Below are 27,322 nucleotides of genomic sequence, written 5' to 3' on the forward strand. Positions count from 1 at the left end.
ACTGTGTTGGCATAGAAGAAGCACTCAATTAATATTAGTCATCCTTCTTTGTGCACACAGCATGGGCTCAAGTCTTAGGAAAAGCTATACCTCCAAACTGACACTTCTCTTAATCTGCTCTGGAGAATATCTTTGTCCCCAAATAGAGGTTGACTCAGTATTTCGGCGACCTAACTGAGGATCAGAAAGAAAGGAAGATTTCAGTGGGTCTTAACTTAGGCATTATCAGAGTAGAGAAGGGAAGCAACCCCAAACGACAGCCATCAGGAGAGAAAAAAAATCATAACAGTAACAGGGTTGCTCCCAAAACAACTTTTCTCACACAACTGATACCAGAAGTGACTATGTGGCCAAATCTCCAGAAAGCAGGGAACTACCATCCTACTTCCTTCCTTTCTTTCATAAACTTCTCAAAAAAAGGTGTCTATACAGACTGTTCCCTATTCCTCTCTTCTCTTCTCTTTCAAACCCATTCCAATCAGTCTTTCATCCCCACCATTCTCAAACTGCTTCTCAAGGACATTTGGGATTGGCATGTTGCCAAATCCAATCATCAGTTATTGGTCCCCATATGAACTGACCTCATAACAGCATGATACAGTTGATCACTCCATCCTGCTGAAACACTTCATTCCTTGGCTTCCAAGACTCCCCTCATTTGACTTTGCTCCTACTTCAATAGCAGCTCCTTCTCAGTCTTGCATGCTGGATCCTCCTCATGTCTTCAACCTATTAATACTGCCTCACAGCTTTAAAAAGCATCTTATGTTGGTAACTACTAAATGTATACATCTAGCCTAGACTTCTCCCCTGGACTCTAGACATATATTCAACTGCCCCGTCAACGTCCCCACTGGAAAACTAAAAAGCATCTCAAATTTAAAATGTTCAAATTGAGCTACTTCAAAACCTACTTTTCACAGTCCTTCTTATCTCAGTCCACAGCAATTCTATCCTTTCAATTGTTCAGGCCAAAAATCTTGGCAAAATCCTTAATTCCTTTCCTTCTTTCTTTCTTACGCCACATCAACTCCATCAGCAAATGCTAGCTCTACCTTCTAAATACATCTAAAATCTGAAGTATTTTCCCCACCTCCACTGTTTCTATTTTGGTCCAAGCCACTTCCATCTTTTGCCTGAATCATTCTAAAATACTCCTTTACAGACTGTGTCAGCCTACAAGGTTCCTCTATTCAAAACCCTTCACTGGCTCCCCATCTCACTCAATCAAATGCTATGCAATATGGCCCCAATTTCTGTTCTGACATTCTTATATTACTCTCCCTTCTGCTCCAATCCTAGTGGCTTCCTCACTGTTCCAAGAGCATACCAGTCATGTCTCCAGGTCAGGGCCAGCTGCTTGTCTCTCAGCCTGGAACACTCTTTCCCCACATAGGCTTGTCCCCTAATCTTCTTCAGGTCTTTACTCAAATGTCACCTTTATATTGAGGCCTTGTGTGCCACACTATTTGAAAATGCAAACCCTATTCCATAAACACCCTGATCTCTCCTCCTTGCTTTTTTTGTTTATTGTCTATTAGCCTGTCTCCCCCCATTAAAATATAATTTCCATTAAGAAAGGCATTTTTGTGTAATCTGTACTCTGCTGAATCTTCAATGCTTAAAATACTCAATAAGTATTTGTTAAAAGAATGATTGTTCAGATTGTCAAGGAAATCATCATAGGGAAGGTGATACTCAGGCTATGTGAAAGACAGATCAGGAGGGATAAGGTGCATTCCAAGCAAAGGACCTATCATGTTTAAAAGTATAGAATAATGAACCAGCATAGCATACATTTGGAAACTATAAGCAGTTTGGGTTTGGTTGGAGCTTAAGGTTTCAGCAGGAAGTGAGAAAAGCAAAGTAGAAAAGGCCTAACACTTACTAAGCATTTAGCATGTGCCAGGCACTTTACACTGTTTCTAAGTGATTTAATCCTCATAAAAATCCTTCTTTTCCTGAAAAGAAGCTACTATTATCTCCATTTAACATATGTATAAACTGAGGCCAAAGAAGTTAAGTGACATGGCTGAAGTCACTTAGTCAGTAAATGAAGATCAAATTTTAAAAGTCAGGTTTTCTAGAACTGCAGCCTTAACCATTACACTGTATTGCATCGGTGTTATAGAGCTTGGGTTTCATGATATAGACAAAGAGGAACCACTGAAAGGTTTTATGCTGGAAAAAAAATGATTAGTTTGCTTTTTAGGAACATGACTCTGACAACAGTGTGGGGAATGGACTAAAGAAGGGTAGAGAAATTAGTGAGGTCCAAACTAGAGATGCTGAAGGCAAGATTTAGGGAAAGGAGTAAAATGAAGGTAAGATAGATTCTAGAAATACCCAAAATATAGAAATTATTAGGGATTTTGACAGTATTGTAGTTGGAGACCCAGGAATTCCTGCCCTACCATTTACCTCTCTCCTCATAGCTTCCCAAGAGAGTTTATACATATATAAACATATATAAATACATACACACATATATATACACATGTATACCTGTATATAAAGTTGACTACGAATCAAAATATCTCTATATTAGTTGGTTCAGTGATTTAGCACTGAATGCCACAATGCAGTAATATAGTACAGCTGGACTAGAGTTTAGGATCAAGATATAATTAGGGCCTCGATCTTTCCTTCCCAATTTCGTATCTTGAAATTCCCTCTTCTTCAGGCTAACCATACAGTACAGAAATCTGAAGCAGTATCTAGCACAATCAGGCTCATGTTTAAAGAATGAAATCATAGGATGAACACCTGGGGTTGCAAAAAGTGCTCTGACTGAATTTACTATACTGACTTCATGGAAGGAGGGAATATAAAAAGTAGTCCAGAAAGAGAAAATGATGATAAATTTGTTTACCTCATGGAGATAGTAAACCCTAAAAAGGGAAAACAAGATAGCAAGGCTGACGCAATCCCAAAGAAAAAGGAAGTGAGAGAGAATATTCTACAGTTGCATGATTATTTAATACCCACCAATCTTACTCACTGGTAAATACAGGCTGATGTTTTGAACTCTAACCAATTTGGTTACTAGCATAATGTTAACATATTAGAAAAAGCCACCAGAAACTAAGCTTCATAAACACGAAGAGGGCAAAAGGCAAAAAGGCTCGCCACACCATGGTTTGCCAATTTGAAAATAATATTAATTGGAAAGATGGTGGTAAGGAAGCTATAATTTTCACCCAGTGTTGGATAGATTTGGAGGGGGACAGGCAGTCATGGAAAAAGATCAAAGAAGAAAGCATTCACTTCTCTGCTGGCCTTATCTTAAATCTAACTCCTTTAAGGCTAGCATTCTGAATGCTGGAAAAAGAAAAACTAGACATACCTTGCACCACTGTCCCTAATATCAGTTGAGGGGCAGAACAAATGGCTTCTCCAAAAGATAAAGGGCGAAAAGTATTTTTTAAAGATTTTGATAATGTAGGATGCTGTCTGCCATAAGTCAACAGAAATAATCCTTCCTCCTTGGAGAAATGGAAATAGTAGCAAGACTTTCCATTAGTAATTTAGCTAAATGATTTACTAAGCCATTGGGAATGGGAGGTTATGGTCCAATAGATTTATATACTTTCCTTACAACTGGACACAAGGCAGACATTCAGCAAAATATCCGTTTACTAGTTTAGTCTCAAGTGTCAAATTTTCTACTATAGAGGCTTACCCTTCCCCACCACTCATACCAAATTATTCCTCTAGAAAAACTCATTTGTCTTATGAAGGAAGTATGTCTTTTCATTAGAGTAGGGGTTAATGATTTTAAAATAGCCTATCTACCTATACAAATATATAATACCTCACCTGCCATGCAGGAGACCTGGGCTCAATTTCTGGCCCATGCACTCCCCACACTAAAAAAAAAAAAAATTCAACAAATGGTGCTGCAACAATGGGATAGTCACATGGAAAAAGAATGAAATGCGACCCCCACCATACAGTGTGACCCCTCCCATACAGCATACAGAATATATATAATACCAATAGATCAGAGAAAACAAGAATGTACAAACCTTTCCAATTATAACAAAATTGCCCACACACCTGACATTATTTTCTTTAGATTCTGACTGGTCAAAATGATCAAACAACAAATCTAGCAAAGTCGTCTTTAAGAGAATTATGCTTACACATAAATAAAGAAAAAACAACTTACATATTACCTAATAAATTTGGTGATTAGATAGTATGGAAAAATTGAACATATAACTTTTTAAATTTTACTTTACAACAAAATATAAGGATGCCTTTTAATTGAAAGTCACAATTTTTGGTGTGTTTCATTCTGATGTATTTATGATATATGTATAATATGGCCTTCACATGTGACAGAAAATATTTTTGCTATTCATAAGCCCAGCTGTCTTCTAAGGAAGGTTAACTGAGTGTTCTTTGTTTTATCTCTGAAATACCTAGGTATACAGCCCCCACTGGACTGTAAATTCTGTGAGGGTTATATCTCCAATCCCTAGAAAAACAACTTGTATAGAACAGGCACTCAATAAATATTTCTCTAAAGAATAAATAGAAAAAAATGAACGGCATTGCCAATGTATGGCTTAGAATAGTTTCCTTGATCTGGGGATAAAATTTTTGCAGAAGTACTGAGTGTTTTTATAGAAATTAATTAATTTGAGGAAAGAACTTGGAGATAGCAAAGCTGCCCTGCCTAATGAGAGAGAACTTGGAAGTTTCAGTTACAAGTTCTGGAGGAGAAGGGCGCCAACAAGCTTGGGCACTGAAAGAAGTGTCCAAGAGGCAAACGTGGATAGCAGCATGGTGGGAAAAAAGACTCTAGGAACTTACTTTGCCTCTAACATCCCATTCCCTTGCCCTCCTTGGCCAGATAAATCTCAATTACTCTTCACCCACTCAGTACGCAAGGCTGTCACAGCACTCTGTTAAACACACAAGCACCATGTGTCTCTTTTTCATAGCACTTCTCAGTTAGAATTTTACAGTAATTTGTGTGCTTGCTTGATTACCTGTCTTCTGGTGAGAATGGGACTTATTGTTTGCTCACCTGACTACCCAGTGCCTAGCATAGCACCCGACCCACTAAATACATGCTTAATGAATAAATGAAAAGGAGCATCTAATACTGATTTTTAAAATATTTTTACTGGCACATCCTTGCACACATATAGTCTATACATGGTGTACAATCAGTGACTCACAATACCATCACATAGTAGTATATTCATCATCATGATCATTTTTAGAACATTCGCATCACTCCAGAAAAAGAACTGAAAAGAAAAAAGAAAAAGCTCATATATCCCATACCCCTTACCACTTCCTCTCATCGATCACTAGTATTTCCATCTACCCCATTTATTTTACCCCTTATCCCACCTATTATTTATCTACTTTTTATCCATAACTTTTTTACTCATCTGTCCATACCCTGGGTAAAAGGAGCAGCAGACACAAGATTTTTACAATCACATAGTCACACTGTAAAAGTTATATCTTTATACAATTGTCTTGAAGAATCAAGGCTAATGGAACACAGTTCAACAGTTTCAGGTACTTCCCTTCAGCCACCCTAATACACCACAAACTAAAAAGGTATATCTATATAATGCATAAGAATAACTTTCAGGATAACCTCTTGACTCTGTTTGAAATCTCTCAGCCACTGAAACTTTATTTTGTCTCATTTCTCTCTTTCCCCTTTTGGTCAAGAAGGCTTTCTCAATCCCAAGATGCCAAGCCCTGACTCATCCCAGTAGTTCTGCCCAATGTTGCAGGGAGATTTACACCCCTGAGAGTCATGCCCCATGTAAAGGGGAGGGCAGTGAGTTCACCTGCCGAGTTGACTTAGAGACAGAGGTCACATCTGAGCAGTAAAAAGGTTCTCTGGGGGTGACTATTAGATGTAATTATAAGTAGGCTTAGCCTATCCTTTGCAGGATTAAGTTTCATAGGGGTGAACCCCAAGATTGAGGGCCTGGCCTATCAGTTTGATTATCCTCACTACTTGCGAGAATATTAGAAATTCTCCAAATGGGGAAATACTAGTGATCGATGAGTTGAGTATTTCCTCCTTTCTCCCCAGTCCCCCAAGAGGACTTTGCAAATACTTTATTCACTGCCCAAATCACTCTGGGATTTATCAGAGCATCACACTAACCTGGACAAACCAACAAAATCTCACGCCTTGGTCAAGATTCTATGTATTTATGGTGTTCAGCTTAACTGACTATACAAGTTAAATTAGGTAATGTGCTAACCCAAAATATAAATTTTGGATCAAATAAACATCTATCCCCTTGGTCTCACACAGAAGTTGAAGTTTTAAAATATGGGTGCTATCATCCTTTACCCTGTATTCTGATCTACCTTAGTCCTATCCAGATCAACTTCCTTGATATCTCTAGTGGAAGTCTGATCCCTTCTTCAACTTTTTAAATAGTTCCTATACAGGGTACTGCTGACTTTCATAGCTTCAGAGCTCTAACTCTAAATCTCAGCTGTCACATAAATACCCAAAGATTCTAGAAAGACCAGGTTGTATACAAATCTTTATCATTATCTCAGCATTTAGAAATAACAGCTACAACTTCTGAATCTAACACAGATTTTTAAAGTGTTAAATGAGAGGACCTAGGCAGGAAAAACACTATCTATGAAGAAGGAAGAATAACAGAAAAAAAGCAAACCTGAATCAATAGAGGCTTAAATAATATAAGAAAAAGTAAACAATTCATGTTCTTGATAAGATTTCATAACCCTTGTAAGTACTCTAAACTTAGCATATATGAAATTTTATCCAAGTTCTATTATTGCAAGATTATTAGACTATTTTTTTGTTTTTTTTTTAGAAATCATTCCATTCTACATATATAATCAGTAATTCTTAATATCATCACATAGATACATATTCATCATTTCTTAGTACATTTGCATTGATTTAGAAAAAGAAATAGAAAGACAACAGAAAAAGAAATAAAACGATAATAGAGAGAAAAAAATTTAAAAAAATTAAAAAAAAATAAAAAATAAAAAAAATTACATTAGCTGTCCTTAAGTTTCATTTAGTGATCAGATTAAATTACCTCAAGATCCAATTAATTAAGTAATTAGCTAAAATAATAAACAGTCATCAAATGCCAACAATGGATCAGGCACTAGACTAGGAATAAGAAATCATCAATTGTTCAGTCTGCTGACTCTAAATCCAACCAGATAATATATTTCCACAGTTTTACCATATAACATAAAACATCATGGTTACAAATAACTTTGCTTCAACTCAACAAGTTTTCTGAAATTTTAATGCAAGGTATATGTCAACAAAAAGACAGCTAAAATCTGTCCTTGACAAGAATATTGCTTTAATACATACATTTTTTAATCCCCAAAAATGAATGAAATCTCTAAATAATCCAATCTAAGAGATTTATACTCTTTAAAGCTAATTAGATGGAGGTAGAAAGAAAAATAATACAAGTAGGTATATCAATGTATTTATCTTTCTTTTTTTTTTAAATAATGAACAGATGCTGCCATTAAATGAAAATACATTCTTAATCATACTGATACAAAAAAAACATATGGTATTGAAATTTTTGAGCTTCTAAGAAGGTGAATCTCAGAGTAAAATCCCTTGGACAAATATAAATTAAGAGTTATGATTAGCATGATATATGAGCTATGATCTGCCATAAAATGGAAGAAAAGGAACCAGTCACACGTCACACTTTTCAATGGAAAGCAATCTCACAACTATTAAGAGATTCATGACATGTATGTCACACAGGTGCCACAGACAAGTCTACAAATCAAATCAGTGTTTTGTCCTCAGATCAAGGAACTTACCTAAACCACACAATGATAAATTGAACTCCTCTCAGAGGAATGAACTTTTCAATAAAAGAAAAATAAAGTGAAATGGCAGTTACTTTAAAACAAGCACTTAACTAATGTTCTGCTACTTAAATTGCACAGATAAATATTATGGCCTAAGCTTTGGGGAAGAATGTAAATGGAGGTCATAATGAATGAGCTCAATTTGGAGAATGACTTTAAGGTATACATCTACTATGCAGATTTCAAAAAACAATCTTCTGATATTTGCTTAAAACAGAGTTCACATGTTTGCTGCAGGTTACTAGAAAATCATCAAGTATGCATTATACATTCAACTTTATGCAGATTTCAAAACCAACTGATTTCTTTGATAACACCACTATCTCGGGAGCTTCCCTGACTCCAAGTTTTAAAAGGAAATTCCAAAAATGAATGTCATCCCCAGATGACGAAGGGCTTCCAGATCCTTTCCAGAGCAGTCAGCAGGGTAAAGCATTAGCTTTCACTCCTGCTATTAGAAATAAGCCTTAAAGCTTACCAGTGGGCCAAATTCAGGCTAGTAAAGTTACAAACACATTTTTCTTTTCAAACAGATAAGGAAGCTCCAAAATGTATTCATCCAAAATGTATTCATCTTAGAATCTGAGTAATATGAAGAACATGGATATTTCTACTGAATAGAAACAAAGAGTTAAAAAATAATACGGTTATATTTCCCTCAAATATCCCCAAACTGGCATAGTTTTATTTACATAACACCTTCTGATTTAATGAGTGACCTAAGTTCTTTCTCCAAGATAAAAATGTAGCCTGTTGGTTAGCCATCTTGCAGACGAGATTATTGTTTATAAGTCACCCCATCTCTAATTGCACCAAGCCAGCATTTTTGCTGCTGTTCATTACAGCATAACTGGAGAGGCAAGACATACAGATATATAAAGATAATTATAAACCATTTTAAGAGCTTCTCAATATTCAAGGATAATAGTTATCTGAAAAAAGGACAATTAAAGCAAATTCATTTAAAATAGAGGCAAAAATTTGAAAATGATTGTGGGAAAAAAAGAATTTTATTATATTTTTAAAATGAGCAATCAAATATAAGTTTATTTTATCTTCTATTTAACAAAATTTAAATGCACGCACCTATGTGCTAACAAAAATAATGGTAAAAATAAACAAATAGAGTGGTTTTTCTAAAATTTCCTGACTAAACTTTTCAGTACAATAACAGTGAAAGATGTTGCTGCAAAAATACCTGGGCATCAAAAATTTTCCCTTATAGTCAGATTCTTTTCTTGAAATGCCTACAACGTCATCACTTTGGTAGATTTTTACTTCTCCAATCATTCTTTGGTCCACCTCTAGCAGAATATCGCTTGCCAATGGTTTTGCAAGTGAGTCTACAGTTTTTCAACATCACTGTTCTTGATTTCATGAAATCTTTATTTCCTGTATTTTTGCAAAATTTCCAATCAGGTAAAGTGACTTTACATCTTCCCAACAACCAGGATAACCCTATAACTAAAGGGATGGGCAGGGATAGTATTCATCAAGGATGAATGTTTGAGTGGGTACTAATTTTACAGGTGGAGAGTTCATTAGTGAACATTTTTGTATTATGACGGCTTCTGTTTTTCTATGCAACTGCAAGACATTCAGATAACAAAGGAACCCATATATGAAAGGCCACAGTCATCACAGAAATGCTTCTGTCTATGGGAACCAGAAAAGTTTCTCGGGAGACTAGAAGCATATCCTGACATTCTATATTTTAATATCACATATCTGCATACCCTATCAGATATGTTTGTGCTATGACACCTAGCATGTTTCTCACTCTTTGATAATGGAAATAATTTCAATCTAGCACCATTCACTAACCGTATTATGAAAATTAAAATCTTGACTTATTAATTTAAGCATCTAAACATGCATCTGGCAGTTATCAAAATCCAGACCTCCCAAGGGTACTAAATGTTTTTAAAAGATTGAAACTATATAGCACATGGATTTTAATAGAATTCTCCAGAGCAACAGAACCAATAGGATATATACAGATATTTACATATATATGTATGTAAGAGGTTTATTATAGGAATTGGCTCACATAACTGTGGGGACTGGCAAGTCTGAATTCCATATGCAGGGCTGCAAAGTGGGAATTCCAATGACAGTTTTGGGGAATTCCCTAGGAGAAGCTGGCTAATTGAAGTAAAGATAGAAATTCTTCTGACTGCTGACATCATTAGTTCTACCTTTAAGGCCTTCAAATGTTTTGATCAAACTTCTTTCATTGCTGAAGGTAATCTTCTTTTGTTGATTGTAGGTATAATCAGCCATACATGCAATCAAATAATTAATTAAATCCATGAAATACCCTCACACTAACAATCATGTCAGTACTTGCTCGACAAAAAAATCTAGATGCCTATAATCTAGTCAAACTGATACATGAAATTAACCGTAACATAGATAGTATCCCTGTTCTATAAAATTTGTATGTCAAGCTTATGTGCAAGTGTGTATTCAATCACACTGAAGTAAAAGCTATGACTTCAGAACCCTGAGGTCTAAAATAAAATAATTTCTATCTCTAAAGTCTCACCAAAAAATAATACAAGATGATTAAAAAAAAAAAAAAAAAAGGAAAGATAGCATTATGTGTTTAAAAACAGCAACAAAAAAAACCTTTACAGAGTCAGACAGATCTGGCTTCAATCCCAGCTGTTCGGATCTGGCTGTATCATTATAAGTTCATTATGTCCTCTCAGCCTCAGTTTCCTCATTTGTGAATACGGTAGTTGGACAATAATGCTGACCTCCAGGCAAGGACCAAATGAAATATTCAAAGTGTCTGGAATATCATGGGCATTTCCTACGTTATAAACCACACCTTAGTTAAGAAACAATTTTCCTCCTCCATTCAGGCATTATAACAGTTTGCAAGCTTCCAAACAAAAAGAAGAGCCTCTAAAAATCTCTTATCAGGAGCTATAAAAACAAAGTATTAGGATATCATTATATGGACTTTGTCAGAATCCTTTGACAAAGCCAGTATTATAAACAAAGCTTCCAAACAACAAGGTACTAGATCAAAGCATGTATCTGTGGAGCCTTACGAATAAGAGGGAAGAAGTTCTTCTTAAGTTATGTGAATGTATTCCTTCTCAGTGAAACAGTGTAACAGGCCTTGAAACCAGACATATCTGTATTAGTATCCTCAATCTTTCTGGCTTTGAGATTTTGGACAAATTACTTAATCTTTCTGAGACTGTAAAATGAATACCTACCTCCCAGAGTGGTTGGAAGAGCAAAAAAAATAATGTATGTAAAAGTACCTGGTACTATGAAGGTGCCCATCCTTATCACCCACACCCCAAAGATACTGCCTTTTAAAAAAACACCATCAACAGTTTGTATAAAAAAAAACAAAACAAAACCAAAGATCAAGATATGAGCTAGAGTCCTTCAGACCCAGATTCTGTATAGTATATTTTAAAACACATTATGACAGCAATAAAACACATTCTTGTGTGTTTTATTTAAGACCTGTTCTAAAGATGTCATATCTATCGGTCATGTATTCTCTAAACTGACAACATAAATAACAAACTGATAAAATCAATGGTATAATACTCAAATAATGAGTACTCTTCAATGACAATGTTCAAAATAATCTCTCAATTGACCAAACAACTGAAGAGTCTGCCAACACTACACTAAGTTTAGTACATTTTAGGCAGGATGTGGACAATGACATTAAGTACCATATGGAGCATATTCTCAGATTCAATTAAACCTATTACTTTTTAAATTTGGTTTCTTTCCAGATTCTAGGCACACAATCAAGATAAAGATACATCCCAGAACTTCTGTTCTCAAGAGCTACAAGAAAATACCAGAAAAATAGCTACACTCTGATTACAGTTAATAATCAGGTTAAAATAGTTGCTCCTTATATGCATTTTTAAATGGTGGTGGTGGTAGAGGCAGTAGTGCCAACATAAATCAAAGTCAGAAGGTAAACAAGGGGACCTGGAGGTGAGGGGACTACTCAGGAGGAGGAAAAAGCTTTGTCCCAGTAGCCATCATCTGTAGACTTTATTTCCTGAGTCTTTGCAAATACTCTCTACTTTCTTGTCCCCCTCATGTTCTATTGCACTAGATTAGCCAAACTCTACCTGGGTTGAACCCAATTTCCTTCCCTGAGCATTAAACTAAGTAACTAAATTTTACTGCAGACAGAGGAAATCACTATAAATCCACGCTTACCAATCACAAACGGACAGTCAACTCTGCCTGGCATGCTACAGTTTCCCTAGGAAGGCCACTCTCCTACTGTTCGCAACAACTATTTCCTGCCTTTACTTCTCTCTTACTCCAAGCTGATAATTTTGTTTCAGACTTCTTAAAGAAAACAGAAGCAATCACACTGGCATTTGCAATCTAACACCATTATTTGTCCTCTTTTTCTTCCCTCCTGTTATACAAAATTAAGGCAGCTTTCATTCCATTGGTTATCTTTTTCCTTCCCTCTTTAATTGTTCTCTCCTGGTCCTTTCAATCACCATTTAAGCATATTTAATATCCGTTATCTTAAGAAAGCTAAACAACATCCACTTCCAGCCTCCACTGTGTATCTTTATTACCCTTCACAGCAAACTTTCTCAAGAGTTTTCTATTCTTTCTTTATTTCCTCACCTCCTCATTTTTCCTGAAGGAATCACTATTAATAATCTGATGTGTATCCTTCTATACCTTTCTCTATGCTCATATAAATCTACACAAATATTTATATGCATATATATGGTTGTTTTTGTTTGTTGGCAAAAGTAGCATCAGAATTAACACACTATCTGCAACATGCATTTTTCATATAATTTTTAATGGACATCTCTAGGGCAATTGATATGGATACAACTAATTATTTTTAATCTTAAAAAAAAAAGTGCCCTTATTGACGGGCACTTTGGTAGTTTGCAGTTTTTTTGATGTTCAAACAATGCTGCAACAAGCATCTTCACTACATATTTCCTTTGCATGAATTCTACAAAACAGGAATTACTGGAACAATGTATGCATGCTTTATTTGATTACAAATTACAGATTTATTTCTTTAATCCACTCTAGTCTTGCATCCACCCTTTACCATGTTAATAAAACTGCAACTGCCAAGGTGACTGTGCACTCCATACTCTCAGGAGCAATGGATACTTTCCATTCCTCATCTACATGATCTCTTAGGAACATCTGGTGTGGTTGACCTCCTTGAAACCAAGCTTTACTACTCTCTTGCTGGCTGTTCCTTCCCCATTTTCTTTGCCAGCTTCTCTTCTACTTGCCCAGATTTTGGAGCACCTCAGACTCAACTCTAGGTTCTCTTTTCTTCTTGCTCTACACTTTACTACACTCTCTCCCTTTCGGATTTCCTCAACTCTCATGGCTTCAAATACCACACCCTATGACACAACTCTAAGTTTCCATCTTCAACTGAGATTTCTCTTTTTCAGCTCCAAATTTATATATCTAACAGATCTCTTTGGGAGTCTCGTAACATAAGCTGGAGAACCATCTCAAATGTATCCATTTTTGTTTAACTCCATTGCCACAATCCATATACAAACAACTAGCATACCTCTCCTGAATTACAGCAGAAGCCTTCCACTGGCTTCCCTACTTCTGCTCCCACCCACCTCAATCCATTCCTCACAAAATAAACAAGATCTTAAAAAAACTTAAATCAGCTATGGTCCCACCTTTGTTTAACACTCTTCCCGTGGACTGGACTTTTGAGATTATAAGCTCTTCAACATGGCCTCCCAAAACCTTGAACAACCTCGTCTTGACCTATCTCTCCCCCCCTCTACCTTGACACCATTCTCCAACCACAGTCTTCATTTTCTTAAGCAGGCCAAGTTTTTTTCTTTCCTCAAGGCTTCTCTATCTGCCTGTGCTCCAAATCCTTTCTTCTTTTGTCTTTGCCTACCTAACTTCTAATTACGATGTAGGTCTTTATGAACATGTAATAGACTTCTCTAAAAGACATCCCCCAAGAGATGTCTATATATCTCTCTTGTATCTTTAATATCCACTTGTGCTTTTCCTTCTTTGCATTTATCACAGCTTATAATTCTTCATCTACTTGTAATTATTTGTTTATATCTAACTTCATTGGAAACCCTTCTGAAACTACCTGGCCAAAACTCTACTCATCCTTTCAGGTCAATTCAAATTTCATCTTTTCCACAAAAATGTGGATACTTATCAATAAACATATGCACAGTTGCTCAACTTCATAAATAATAAAAAATCAGCAAATTAAACAAATGAGCTCATGGTTTGCTTATTAGTTTGATAAAGATGAAAAATAATGATATTATTGATAAAGATATGGGAAAATAGGGTATCATAGGTGGGGATAAACTAGTACAATGTTTTTAGATGGCCATTTAGCAATATGTTTCACATTTTAAGATGATCATACCCTTTTATCTGGTTATGTAAAGAGATAAGCAGATTAAAGTATGCAAAGCATACTATATTGTTCTGTAAGAGCAAAACTAGAAACATCTTAAAGGGAAACCTGCTAGGTAAACAATAGTACATTTAGAATGCTGTGTTAAAATACTGTGTTAATTGTTAAAAAGGAGAAAGCAGATTTTTATGTACTAACATGGAATAATAGCCACAATGAAGATAAACATATACATACATACATATATATATAGTTTCAAAATAGTTTGAACAATACCATTTTTGTAAATATTATGTATACATAATTAAACATAAAAGATACAATGAATACAAATCAAATATTGACAAAATTTCTGCAATCAAATCATATTTTAAATGTATTAGAACTTTTAAACCTTTAAAAATCTCTTAGAAAAGTGAACTTTATGAATCTGTACTTTAAAATTTTCAATTTTCTTAATTCAGGATTATCCATTTACCACATTAATTTTAGGCAAATACCCTGAATTGGAGTATCTGTTCCTTAACCATATTTTTGCCCTAGAGAGTGAATGGTAAAGAAAAAGTTTACAGAGAAAAATACATTTCTGTGCATGATCGCTTACAAGTGTGATGCATCCATGAATTATACTAAAAATGTGTCCCTGGAAATCAAAGAAAACATATGTTTATACAAAGAATGTGCCCCAAAGTTCCTCAATTAAGAAAAGCGTTTAATCAAAATATTTGTTGACACCTGGTTAGTGCTGATTCTAAAGTAGAAAAGGCAATCAGTGTCATTGTGGTCTCTTGTTTTGTGTATAAGAGCTGAATATGCAAATTAGCCCAAAATCTAGACTCATTATCTGTTTTACACTTCAAATGTGATTTTAAAGCACTGTAGGTATACACACACACATCCAGAATACACATATATCTCAACAAACCATGAACATCATCTGCTCAGAACTGGGAAATGCATGCATGCTTCTAAAATATTAAATGGAAGGCAGATGGTAGGCACTGATCAACAGAAAAAAATAAAATCCTCCTAAATTCTATTCTCTCTAACATTCCTTCTAATTTTCTCCTTTAGAAAACTATCAAGCAGTTTTTCATTACTGTTGATTTGAAACTCCAAAATTACAATGGGTAATGCAAAAGAGGATTTCAAAGATGAGAAAAATGTCTTTTGGCACAGATTTTCTTTCACAGTCTTATGCAGGAGATAACACTAACCTAACTTTGAAACTCAGAGCATACTGTAGTTTTATCAGTATCTAATGTGTAAATTAGCTCTTTCTATAACTGGAGGTTTAGCTTTCAAAATACATAATTACTGATCATTTTAGTCTGCATCACATTTCTTTTGCAGGGTGAAATGAACTAAAACAGCTGCTACATCCTAATAGTTTCATAATGTGCCTAGAATTTCTATGACTATTAGAAATTAAACCTACAGCTTCCTATCAGGCAGAACATATTCATATGTATATATGACCTACATTATTTGGAAGAAAATTATTAACTTATGAAATTATAATTTGAAACATAATGAAATAAGGCTGCTCAAGAAAATATTATACTTCTTAAATGAGGTCAGAGCCACTAATCCATGCTGATCACTTCTCCCACCTTAGCTTGCATCAGTAAAGCACTCTGCGCTGAAGGAAATCTAAGCATTTGTGCTACCACCATTCCTTGCAGGGATTGAGCCCTCTATTTTCATACTGAGAGACAAGTTATTAGAAGGTGAACCAAGTCTGGCACTCTGCCCAGAATTTCTGGCAGTCAACAATCTGGTTTCACTTCTGGCCCATTCTCCCCTGAGCTAACCTTGCATCCACAGATCGAGGGAACCTGGTACTGTTTATAACAATCACAAAGAAGGCTCTGGTGATTTTATTAACCATAAGACTTGGACACACAATTCTCTTTCAACATATCTTCTGTGGACAGAAATATTAAAAATCTTCTCAATTCCTAGTATGTCCTTCTGATACTGAAAATAAAATAGCAGTGTTAAAAGGATTTTTCCGGAAAAAAATCTATTACTATCCAGACATCTGTATTCAAGGATGTTTAGGGCACTAAAGAGACTCAACAAGCTATCTGATGAGCAACTACTATCAAAGGAATATAAAGTAAGGTCCAGGAACTACAAAGTAACTAGGGAAGCATACATGATATATACAAATGGCTATACTGGATGATTCAAGCTATAAATGCAATGAAAGCTAGAGCAATCACTGCTTAGCAGTATGGAATGAAATTTGAATGTTTACCAGCCTAGCTACTTAACTATTATCTTCCTTAGATTACCATTTCCAAAGTAAACAAGGTTGGAAAATTAATGCAATTCTCAAAGAAATCTGCATCCAAGTGTTCTTTTTGTTTTTGTTTTTATTTTTTGATCTGCAAGACCAAAACTATCCCTCCAACTTCTTTATCTTCCAAAAAGAAAAGTCAATGAAGTATCAGTGCCTTGTTATTACTTTCTTATTTACTCTGGAATCTGGGTCGGTGACCCTAGAAACTCTTCCCCACCCCTTCCATTAATTCATGGTTTCCTGTTCTCCATTCCATAACTCGTTTTTGTCCCTGTTCCCCCTGTCTCTGGTTCACATTCAGGAATCTAGAGAGTTCAGAGTCCCACATGGCTCTGCATTCTATCCCTTCCATGCTGTTTACTCAATGGACCCACCATCTTGTGCCCAATAGTTCAGTACTTTGCTTCTGGGTTTAGGATTTCTTAAATTCCACAAATAAGTATTGGGAGAGTTGCAATGTCAAAACAGAAGTTCTAAAAAGAGATCTCAAACAGGAAAACTGATACTAACATTAATTTCCTCTTTTGCAGTATGTGCCTAAGAATAAGGCACCTATAAAATATTATACTAAAGAGAGATATAGAAAGATCAAAGGTGATGGTGGAATTATACATAGAAGATAGGACTTAACAAATGAATATGAATGCTGAATCATTAAACTGATATCTCTTTTAGTCTCCAGCATTTCAGAGCAGGTAGAAGTAAAAACCTAAAATTGTGAAACTGTAACCCATGTCAAAGTCTGAAATACGTTCTACAATTAATTGTAGCATTGTGCTTTGAAATTTATGGCTTTTTTGTATATATGTTATTTTTCGCAAAAAAAAAAAGAAGGGAAAAAGTCGATTGTGATGATAAAAAAAATATTTAAGCCCTCTAGCCTCCTATATTCTGGAGCAGCTAGAAGGAAAAACATGAGAGGATCATATAAGCCCATGACAAACTCTGGGATCTGTCCTGTAACCACTTGTTGAAGGGTGCTTTTAAAATTATTGCCTTTTTATTTCTTTCTTTGAATATGATATACTATACAATAAAAAAAATTAACCATATTATATATATGTGTATATATATATATATAATATTTTAAAGCAAAAACACATTGGCACAAACGCTAAGTCTAAAAGAGACTTTTCTTCACTTCTCAGGAAGTTAAAAAAAAAAAAATCACAGCTCTAACAAAAACCAAGCACCTGGAAATCTTGGAACACTTATAAAAGGTAATATCGAGAAGATTGTCATTCATGCACATTATCTGAGCATAGGGACACAGATAGGAGGCATAGGTGAATAGATGGTAAACAGACAATTTTGATTAGTAAGATGAAAAGAACTTTTTTATCCTGTAAGAACCAAGGATGAAGCTAGAGAAGCAGAAAGACCCAATTCCAAAGAATCTTAAGTGAAGAGGTTAGATTTGGCCAAGTCCAAAAGAGACACTGCCTTTGACAAGTGTGCTGTATACACAGAATACCTTTCCTCCCTTCTTTTACCTGCTCAACTCTGTGGTTTTGTTAAGTCAGTTTACTGGTCATTCCTAGAAACTTCAGGTGTCTATGTGATACCTGAGACTCAGAGTTCAAGCTCTGAAGCTATGAAAGTCATCAGTACCCTATATAGAAACTGTTTAAAAGTTGAAAAAGAGATCAGACTTCATCTAGAGATATAAAGGAAGCTGATCTGGATAGAACAGGGGTAGATCAGAATACAGGGTAAAGGATGATATGACCTATATTTTAAAACTTTAACTTTTGTATGAGACCAAAGGGAAATATGTTTATTTGGTCCAAAATTCACATTCTGGGTAGCATACTACCTAATTTAATTCATATGGTCAGTTAAGTTGAACCCATAAGTACATGGAATCTTGAGTAGAGCATGAGATTGTTGGTTGTTCCAGGTTAGCGTGATGCCCTGATATATCCCAGAGTAATCTGAGTAGTTAATAAGGAAGTATTTGCAAAGTCCCCTTGTGGGGCTGGGGAGAAAGGAGGAAATATTGAACTTCCCCATTTGGAGAATTCCTGAAAGTCTCGCAAGCAGTGGGGACAACCAAATCAACAAGCCAAGCCCTCAATCTTGGGGTTTACCCCTATAAAACTTATTTTGACAAAGGACAGTCTAAGCCTATTTATAATTATACCAAAGAATCACTCCCCAGAAAACCTCTTTTGTTGCTCAGAGGTGGGCTCTCTCTCTCTCTCTCTAAGCCAACTTGGTAAGTGAACTCACTGCCTTCCCCGCTACGTGGGACATGATTCCCAGGAATATAAAGCTCCCTGGCAACGTGGGACAGAACTACTGGGATTTGCTGGGAGCTGGCATGAGACTGAGAAAGCCAAACTGACCAAAAGGGGGAAGAGAGAAATGTGACAAAATAAAGTTTCAGTGGCTGAGAGCTTTCAAACAGAGTCAAAAGATCATCTTGGACGTTATTCTTATGCATTATATAGATACACCTTTTTAGTTTACGGTGCATTGGAGTGGCTAGAGGGAAGTACCTGAAACTGCTGAGCTGTGTTCCAGTAGCCTTGACTCTTGAAGACAATTGTATAACAATATAACATTTACAATGTGGCTGTGTGATTGTGAAAACCTTGTGTCTGATGCTTCTTTTATTCAGGGTATGGACAAATGAATTTTAAAAATTAGGGATAAAAAATAAATAACAGGGAGGATAAGGGGTAAAATAAATGGGGTAGATGGAAATACTAGTGGTCAATGAGAGGGAGGGGTAATGGGTATGGGATGTATGAGTTTTTTCTTTTTATTCCTTTTTCTGGAGTGATGTAAATGTTCTAAAAATGATCATGGTGATGCACACACAACTATGTGATAATATTGTGAGCCACTGATTGTATAGCATGTATGAACTGTATGTGTGTGAAGAGTTGTCTATAAAAATATTATTTTAAAAAAGTCATTTCAAATACTCCCTTCAATAGTATCCCCATAACTGTTTCCACATTTTACATATGTATATTTATTATTATACCTATTATAATTTATTTCAAAAATTTTTTAAAAGTTGTGATCCTTTTATGCCTACAACAAAGCAGGTATTCAATAAATGTTGGTGGAATCAGTGTCTGAACGAATAAATCTTTTAAGTAACAAACTGGTATTGAGAATAAGGGAGGCATAAGACAAAGAATTTTCGATGATCAACTATAGAAGTACAATCTGAACTTAATCCTGGATTTAACTGCTTGGGAGGCAACTATGAGCAGAACCAAATATAATTTTTATCCTTCAGAATGAGAAACAGAAAATAGCTGTTTGCGGTAATAATAATAGGTCATTAAGGCCATTAACATCATCTCATACAAACGGGCTTATTAAAAGACACTAATTTATATTCTAAAATTATAAAACAAAATGCAAAGGAAAAGGACACCCTGTTCTATTTTCTCATGCCCCAATCCTCCCACTAAACACAAAATAAGCTCAAAATATTATTCTTTAAACAAAACAAAAGAAAACAAAGAAGCCTGGATTCAGTAGAATAACTTAAATACAAACAGTTATGTCTCAAAGGTCTTACCAAATATAAAACACAGTTAATTTTTTTGTGCCCTACTAAGAAGATTCTAGGTGAAAATGATAAATAGAATATTTTAAACTAAAAAAAAAAAAACAAACCCAAAGCAATGCAAGATGTGAAGAGATTTTGTGAAAAGATATTCCATACTAAATAAAATTTGTTTCTTAAACACATGTAAAGCAAAACAAACTAGGAGTTAAGAACATAGGTTCAATCTATAATAATAAATTCTCAATTGCTCTTATGAAAATCTAAGGGGCAGGAAAATTCAAAGCTCTATTGACAAACTGACAAAATACACCCAGTAAAGCACACTGCCTTTAGAGCATTTCAGGAAATAAACTCCCCCCAAAGCTCATTATCATCATCATCATTAGTATGTCTGTACTTGTTGTACAGGGGGCCGTGGCCAGCACAAGCAGAGTCTGGCCACACCAGACACTCTCTTACAGCATTCCTGGAGGATACGCTTCCCAAGGAGGCAGCAAGAGCTTCATGTCTTCTACTACTCTTAAAGCAGAGCTATTTCTTCACATCACATCCTGAAAAAGCCGTCTAAGACTGTAATGTCAACTGTGGAGTTGGGAAGACCTGATCGCAGATTTAGCTTCTCTAAGGCTCCATTTCCTCATGTGCAAAATTAAGGTAGTGGTATTTCTCCCATAGAGCTATTATGAGAATCATGTAAGGTAATTATATGTACTTGACCCAAAGCAGATGCTCAAAAAATATTTCTGTCCTCTCTATCCCTCTCTTGAGGTCCTATGATCCCGTCTCTCTTCATTCTCATTCCTCCTTTCCCGGATTCCTTACACATATTTAATGAATCTATCACCTTTGAGATTACTCTTCTATTTACTCAAAATTCCAAAAGAGGGCAAAACAACAAACAAAAAACCTATTTGGCCAAAACTGAATCACTTCACTACAGCAGCTCACATACAAGAGCTAGTAGCTAGCACCTGAAAATGTATCTACCAACTTTGGGCATAATTAAAGCTCCACATTGGTAGAAAGACTTAAAGGGTACAAATAGTTTCACACATTATTTCACAAATCATAGAATTCAGGACAATTTATATTTAAATATGGTTAAAAAAAACAATTTCAAATTCTTTTTGGCCCAAGTAAAATTGTTATAATTTAGTGACACCATGTGGCCACATTTTGCTTTGCATTCATAGAAGAAAATGTTCCTCTTATGTAGGGTGCTCTATGCTAGCTGAAATATGATTTCAAAGTTGTAGGTCAAGGGTCAATCAAACTAAGTTGTAAACTAAAATGATTACTTTTTTTTTAACTGAAACTGTTTCTTTTGCATCTAAATAAAGCATTTCTTGAATTGGAAAGCTCTCCAATCATGTAAAGTAAAGGCTCAACATAATTCCATCTACAATTCTAAAACATACTAGTGAACTGCTGAATAATGCAAAAGTGTCTGCCTTCAAAAGTAAATAAATACGTCAATGCCCATTATGGGGGATTAAACAAAAGAGAAAAGAAAGAAGATACACATGCTTTTATACAAGGTAATATGGTCAGGAAAGAATGCTTCCATAAATAACAATGTTCATTTGCTCATGTGTTTCGTCTTGTAGATCTTCAGCACTGTAGAAGGTACTATATCTAATGAGGATGGGTGCAAAAAAATTATGCTGCATCTAACGACAGCAGAGACAGGGTAAGAGGCACCTGGAATGTAGGGCAGCAATAAAAGAGATTAAAAGGCCCTATAACAAGAAAAGTACAGTTTTAGTATTCATCGCATGAGGCCTCTATAGTGGATCAGCTACTTCTGAATAACATTCAATGTACACCAAAGAAAGCTGAATTATCTAAAACAATGACCAGAGAATGTCAATCCCTTCATCTTAGCTGAAAGGGATTTCTCTCTCTGACCTTCCTTGACCTTCGTATTTAAAATAACTACCACCTTCCCCTAATCCGAGTGACTATTACAGTACCATCTTCACAACACTTATAGTTACCTAATGTGTTCTTAGCAGACTTCTACAGGGCTACATGCTTAGTATCAAGTGGTTCCTAGCACAAAGTAGGCGCTTATATGATGAATGAGCAAATGATGAATAAACAAATGAGTAGATAAATAAAAATGTACTCTTTATGTAGTCAAATACACCAAACTTTCTTGTTGTAATTGAAAGCGAAATCATCTTATTGAGATATTTGTCACTTAGAGCCTCTGATGTGACCACTGAGACTAGAAGACAGGCTGACAGCTACTCTATCACACTTTTTTTTTCCATGACATATTTGGCATATTACAATTTCTCATTCTAAGAAAAGAAAAAAAGGAAGGAAAGGAAACTACAATAATTAAGAAACTTTCAGCAACAGTCACAGAAATTAATGGAACAGAGTATATACTAGAATTTAGCATATGATAAATACAACAGACACAACACTACAGTAAGAAAAGATTTTAAAATTTTAGTCAACTGACTATCTGTACCTCTAAATATATTTAAAAAATTCTGGATGGATTAAATATTTAGATATAAAATAAAACTAAGTAGTAGAAAAATATATGAAATATAAAATATTTAACAATGGTGTGATAACAAACTAAAATTATTTTTTAAAAGGTTTGACAGATTTAACTACATTTTTTAAAAAGCAAAATTCTATTAGGCAAAAGGTGACAATAAAACATTAGCAGCTAACAACCAATCGCACAATACATGACAGGTAAAAGAATAATGGCTTAATATAGGTATATGTCAATATATTGATATAAAGTTCTCACAAGCAAGCCAAAAAGAAAAAAAAAATGTGCACAGGGAAAAACAGGCTTTTCACAAATAAGAAATTACAAATCACCAGTATTAAAAGATACTCTTGGGCAAGCCACGGTGGCTCAGCAGGCAGAGTTCTTGCCTGTTATGCCAGAGACACGGGTTAGATTCCTGGTGCGCCTGCCCATGCAAAAAAAAAAAAAAAAAAAAAAATGATACTCTACCTCACTGATAATCAAAGGAATACAAATTAAAATAAGACATCATTCTTTTAGAAATCATAAATCAGATAGGCTAAATGTTGACAAAACCTGTGGTAGCGGTCGGGATAATGGGGTATTTATATGTGCTACTGGTAGAAGTGGGTACAACCTTTCCAGAGGGCAAGGTTTATCAATATTTAAAATATGTACTACATTATGATTTTATAAAGAAAATATTTTTCCATTTTTATAATTAAAAACAAAAGGAAAGAAAGAAAGAAGCCCAACTTTGCGTAATGAGTTCATTCCTTCTATTCCAGGTCTTGCCTTGAGTAAACTCTGCTCCTCTTAATTCTCCTCTAGTCTCTGGCTGGCCCTACAGTAAATATCCCTGCCACTCTTTTCTTCCCTATCTCAACAGGCATATCCTTAAGGACTTTGCTTTTACCCCAGTATTCCTCTCCTTCGATTCCTGGATTTTACACCAAGATCACTCATGTGGTTCAAACTACAAGTCAGAGGCTGACTCTAAATCTGTATCTACACAACTCACACCCATGTTTTCAAGCTTCTCATATATCAGCAACATTATATATAGCTCTTGAATTACTAGCACTATGTCGAGAAACAGCCAGAATTTTAGATACACCCCCACCCAACCCCACCCCTGGGGCCTAAAATACCCCCAAGGCATTCCATATTGGCCATGTTTCACTTGTGTCTTCTGCTCAGTTCTAGGATCTACCATATCTCAGAAAGCTGTGGAAAGATCTTGGAAAAAAATTTGTGAGATAGCCAAGAAGACAACTCGAAAAGTGGAAAATTTATGAGTAAGGCAGAAATTGCCTTTGCTGCAAAAGCAAAGGCTGATAAGACATAACATGGTTCTAAGGGCAAATGAAAGATTGTCAAGAAATTGACATCACTTTTCTTCATCCCTAGTTGGAGGACAGGATTGCGGGTAGTTATTGGTATAAGCTTTTGGATACTTAGAGTAGTTCCCACTTAACCTACAATGAATTCCTAAATGGGGCCCAGAAAGACAGGGCAGATAATTGTCCCTCATTCACAGTGATGACTTGTTCTGAAGTCTGGTAGTATCCTTATTGTCACTAGATAATGCCAAGTATCTTGGCAAAGTGAGATGCTGAGTTACATTCCACAATATACATAACTTCCATACATATTTGAAGCATGATATGTTTTTATTAAGATAAAGAGACAGATTTTAGGCATGTTTCAGGTTGCTATATATGAACTGGCAACATGGAAAGCATTAAAAAAGAATAGACTCCTGAGGTAAGGAATGCTTCCTCCTAGTAAAAGTCTCCAGGGACAGAGAGAAGGGCAGAAATGACTCTTTCTCTAAAGAGAGCCTCAGAAATTAGGAGAAACAATAAAAAACTACAATTTGCTGAGCTTCTACTTTGGACTAGTCATTGTGCTAGGTACTTGTATATACATGATGTCATTTAACATTCACAGCAAACCCCAGGAAGGGGCTGTTGTTATTCCTGTCCCTCACTGGTACAGAAATGAGGGTGCAGAGAGATAGAATTTTACTGAGATCACCTGGATGTAAGAAGGGCGCTATCCTATTCCACAGCCTGTGGTTTTTCTACCACACAATGCTGATATACATGCAATTTAGCTTAGACTCAGAAAGAAGGGTAGAAAAATCTCACATTCCCCAATTCATAGAGTATCTCTTCTTTTACGAACATATCAGATGCAATCTTTCATCAAATATGACTCATACATCCTTCAGGATTAATCTCAAAATTTAGTTTCTTGAAGAAAAACAGAATATTTTCTGTTTTGCAAGCATCACGGAACCATTTACCACTCACAGTTTTTCAGCCACTCATATACCTTTTCACAAGTATGTTGATAAAAGGTATCAGGGAATATATGTACATATTAATGTTAAAATAATCTCACTCTTCATTATTCAGGCAATGCCTTGACATTATGAAACCTGTGCTAACATTTATAGAGTACCTACTGCATGTAAGGTTATAGCCTGAGTACTGTGCAAGAATACTAAAAGATTTGAATTTATGTTCTTTACCTCTAAGAGTTTGTAATTTTAGAGGCAAGACAAACATGTAAAGGACATAGAAGAACAAAGGTGACATACAAACATGCAAATTAACTAACAAAATGAAAACTGAATACTTACGTGCTAAAGAAATAATTTTTATATATCCAGTGAAGTTCTTGAAATAAATCTATTTAGAACATTGTTTAGTCAATAAATAATTGTGAAGATCAGAACCAGCAAATGTAAGACATCCATGGATAATCAATATAGATTTGTCTAAGGTGCTTTTTAAAATACTGTCAAAACTACAACCTATTCCAAAAGGCAGAATTTATGAACGAATGCAGTAACTAATATAATAAGCTAAAGTGATTATAAATTCTTTAAAAATCTGTACTAATATGGATATCAAGACTACTTTCTTTTCTTGTTCATCACTATTTCTAATATCATCTTTGCTCAATTTTTCTGGACTAGAGTTGGGAGTTGGCTATTCTAAGACAAAACTACCATCATGAATACAACCAGGCTCTACAACAGGGAAAAAATTATACCAACAAAGACAGGGCCAGAAAGGGAAGAAAAAATAAGGGAGTATAAATAATGCCCATTAATAAATGAGGAGGAAGTATATTTTCTAAAACCCAGAGATCATGAGTGCAAGCACTCATCTCCCTCCATAGAACTGATGCATTCATGTTAATAAAGTACACAGACCCTGTCCTGCTAGTATTACATTCTCAGTGGTTTGTTCTAGGAGCCACTTTTCTATTTTTTCAAATTAAAAACAAACACACAGTCAGTCCACATCAGAGCTTTGGTTGTTATGCTGTTTTATTTTTTAATCGGCAAAAACTCTAACAACCTGAGTCGATGCAGACTCAATCTCCTCTTCCACATCAGGGCCCCTCTGTCACTCTAGAATTATCCCTAGACAGCTCTGAGATGCAGAATCTTCACTCAGTTCCTTATCTCTCTCATTTTAATCCATCCAAAATTCCTCTGATAAAAGAGCAACTGTAAGACCTCAGACACTTCAGTCCCTCTTCAGGGTAATTAAATTGCTTTTCTTCATTTCCACACAAGAGGATCCCTAGGTAACAATACTGTGTCCAGTATACCCATAATAACAAAAAATGTAGGCAACATTCTTTACCGAACCAGAGGAGGAAAGGTATTATGAGGTTTCTGTGGTAGGGGTAAGAATTCACCCTTATGCTATCAGATCACGAGTGTAATAATAAGAAGGGTGACTTCTGATCAAGACAGTAAGTATGTGGCACATCCCCAACTGCTCCATCCATATCAATCACAATGGTAGGTCAGTTGGGGTGAAGGGCCATTCTCCCTGGTTTACACACACCATATCCTTTCCCTTCTTTGTCTGACATGCATTTCTAAATGAACCAATCACTTTCTGTCCTTGATCTCTTAACTTTATGGTAAAGAATACCTGAGGGTAGTTTCTAGGTGGCTCCTGTGAGGGTCTCCTCTATGAGTGGAAAGAAACTGAGGTGAAGTTAGAGAAGCATTGTATGGTTGCAGGCAAAGCAGCCTGTGAGTCATGGGAAGGACAGGAATTGAGTGCCTCCAAGTCTCAAAGATATAAAACACATATGAAAAGACAAAAAGCCATCGTACAAAAGGAATATTAACACAAAGAATTTCAGAGGTTTTTAACCACCTTTCCCAACTCCCAAAATTCATTAATTCATATAGTTTGTACAGAATTTCAGATGGAAAGTTAAAAAGATGGCATAAATCTAAAAGAAGAAATGAAATATTGAACAGTAATTTTTCAGCACTTAAAAAACAATCTTATATTGTGAAGCACTGATTGCACACCAAGTATGGAATGTTCAAATGTTAAGAATCTTCGTGTTTGAATGTTGTTTGGTTTCATCAGTAAAAATAAAAAAATAAAAAAAAATCGTCTTGGGGGTACAAGAATTCAGTGGTAGAATTCTCGCCTGCCATGAGGGAAACCCAGGTTTGATTCCCGACCCATGCACTTCCCAAACAAACAAAGAAACTAACAAAAACAAAACAAACAAAAAATTCAACAAATGGTGCTGCAATAACGGGATACTCACATGGAAAAAGAATGAAATGTGACCCCGCCATACAGCACACAAAAAAAGAAAAAAAAAAAAACCCAC

General features: G+C 35.4%; 1 protein-coding gene across 4 annotated transcripts in view; it reads right to left on the reverse strand.

The window, feature by feature from the left end:
* The window catches only part of BTBD9 (BTB domain containing 9), a 540,815-nt gene that overhangs the window by 425,081 nt on the left and 88,412 nt on the right, over positions 1-27,322 (reverse strand). The window lies entirely within an intron of this gene.

Source organism: Tamandua tetradactyla, chromosome 5 (assembly GCF_023851605.1).
Source record: "Tamandua tetradactyla isolate mTamTet1 chromosome 5, mTamTet1.pri, whole genome shotgun sequence".
Classification (NCBI taxonomy): Eukaryota; Metazoa; Chordata; class Mammalia; order Pilosa; family Myrmecophagidae; genus Tamandua; species Tamandua tetradactyla.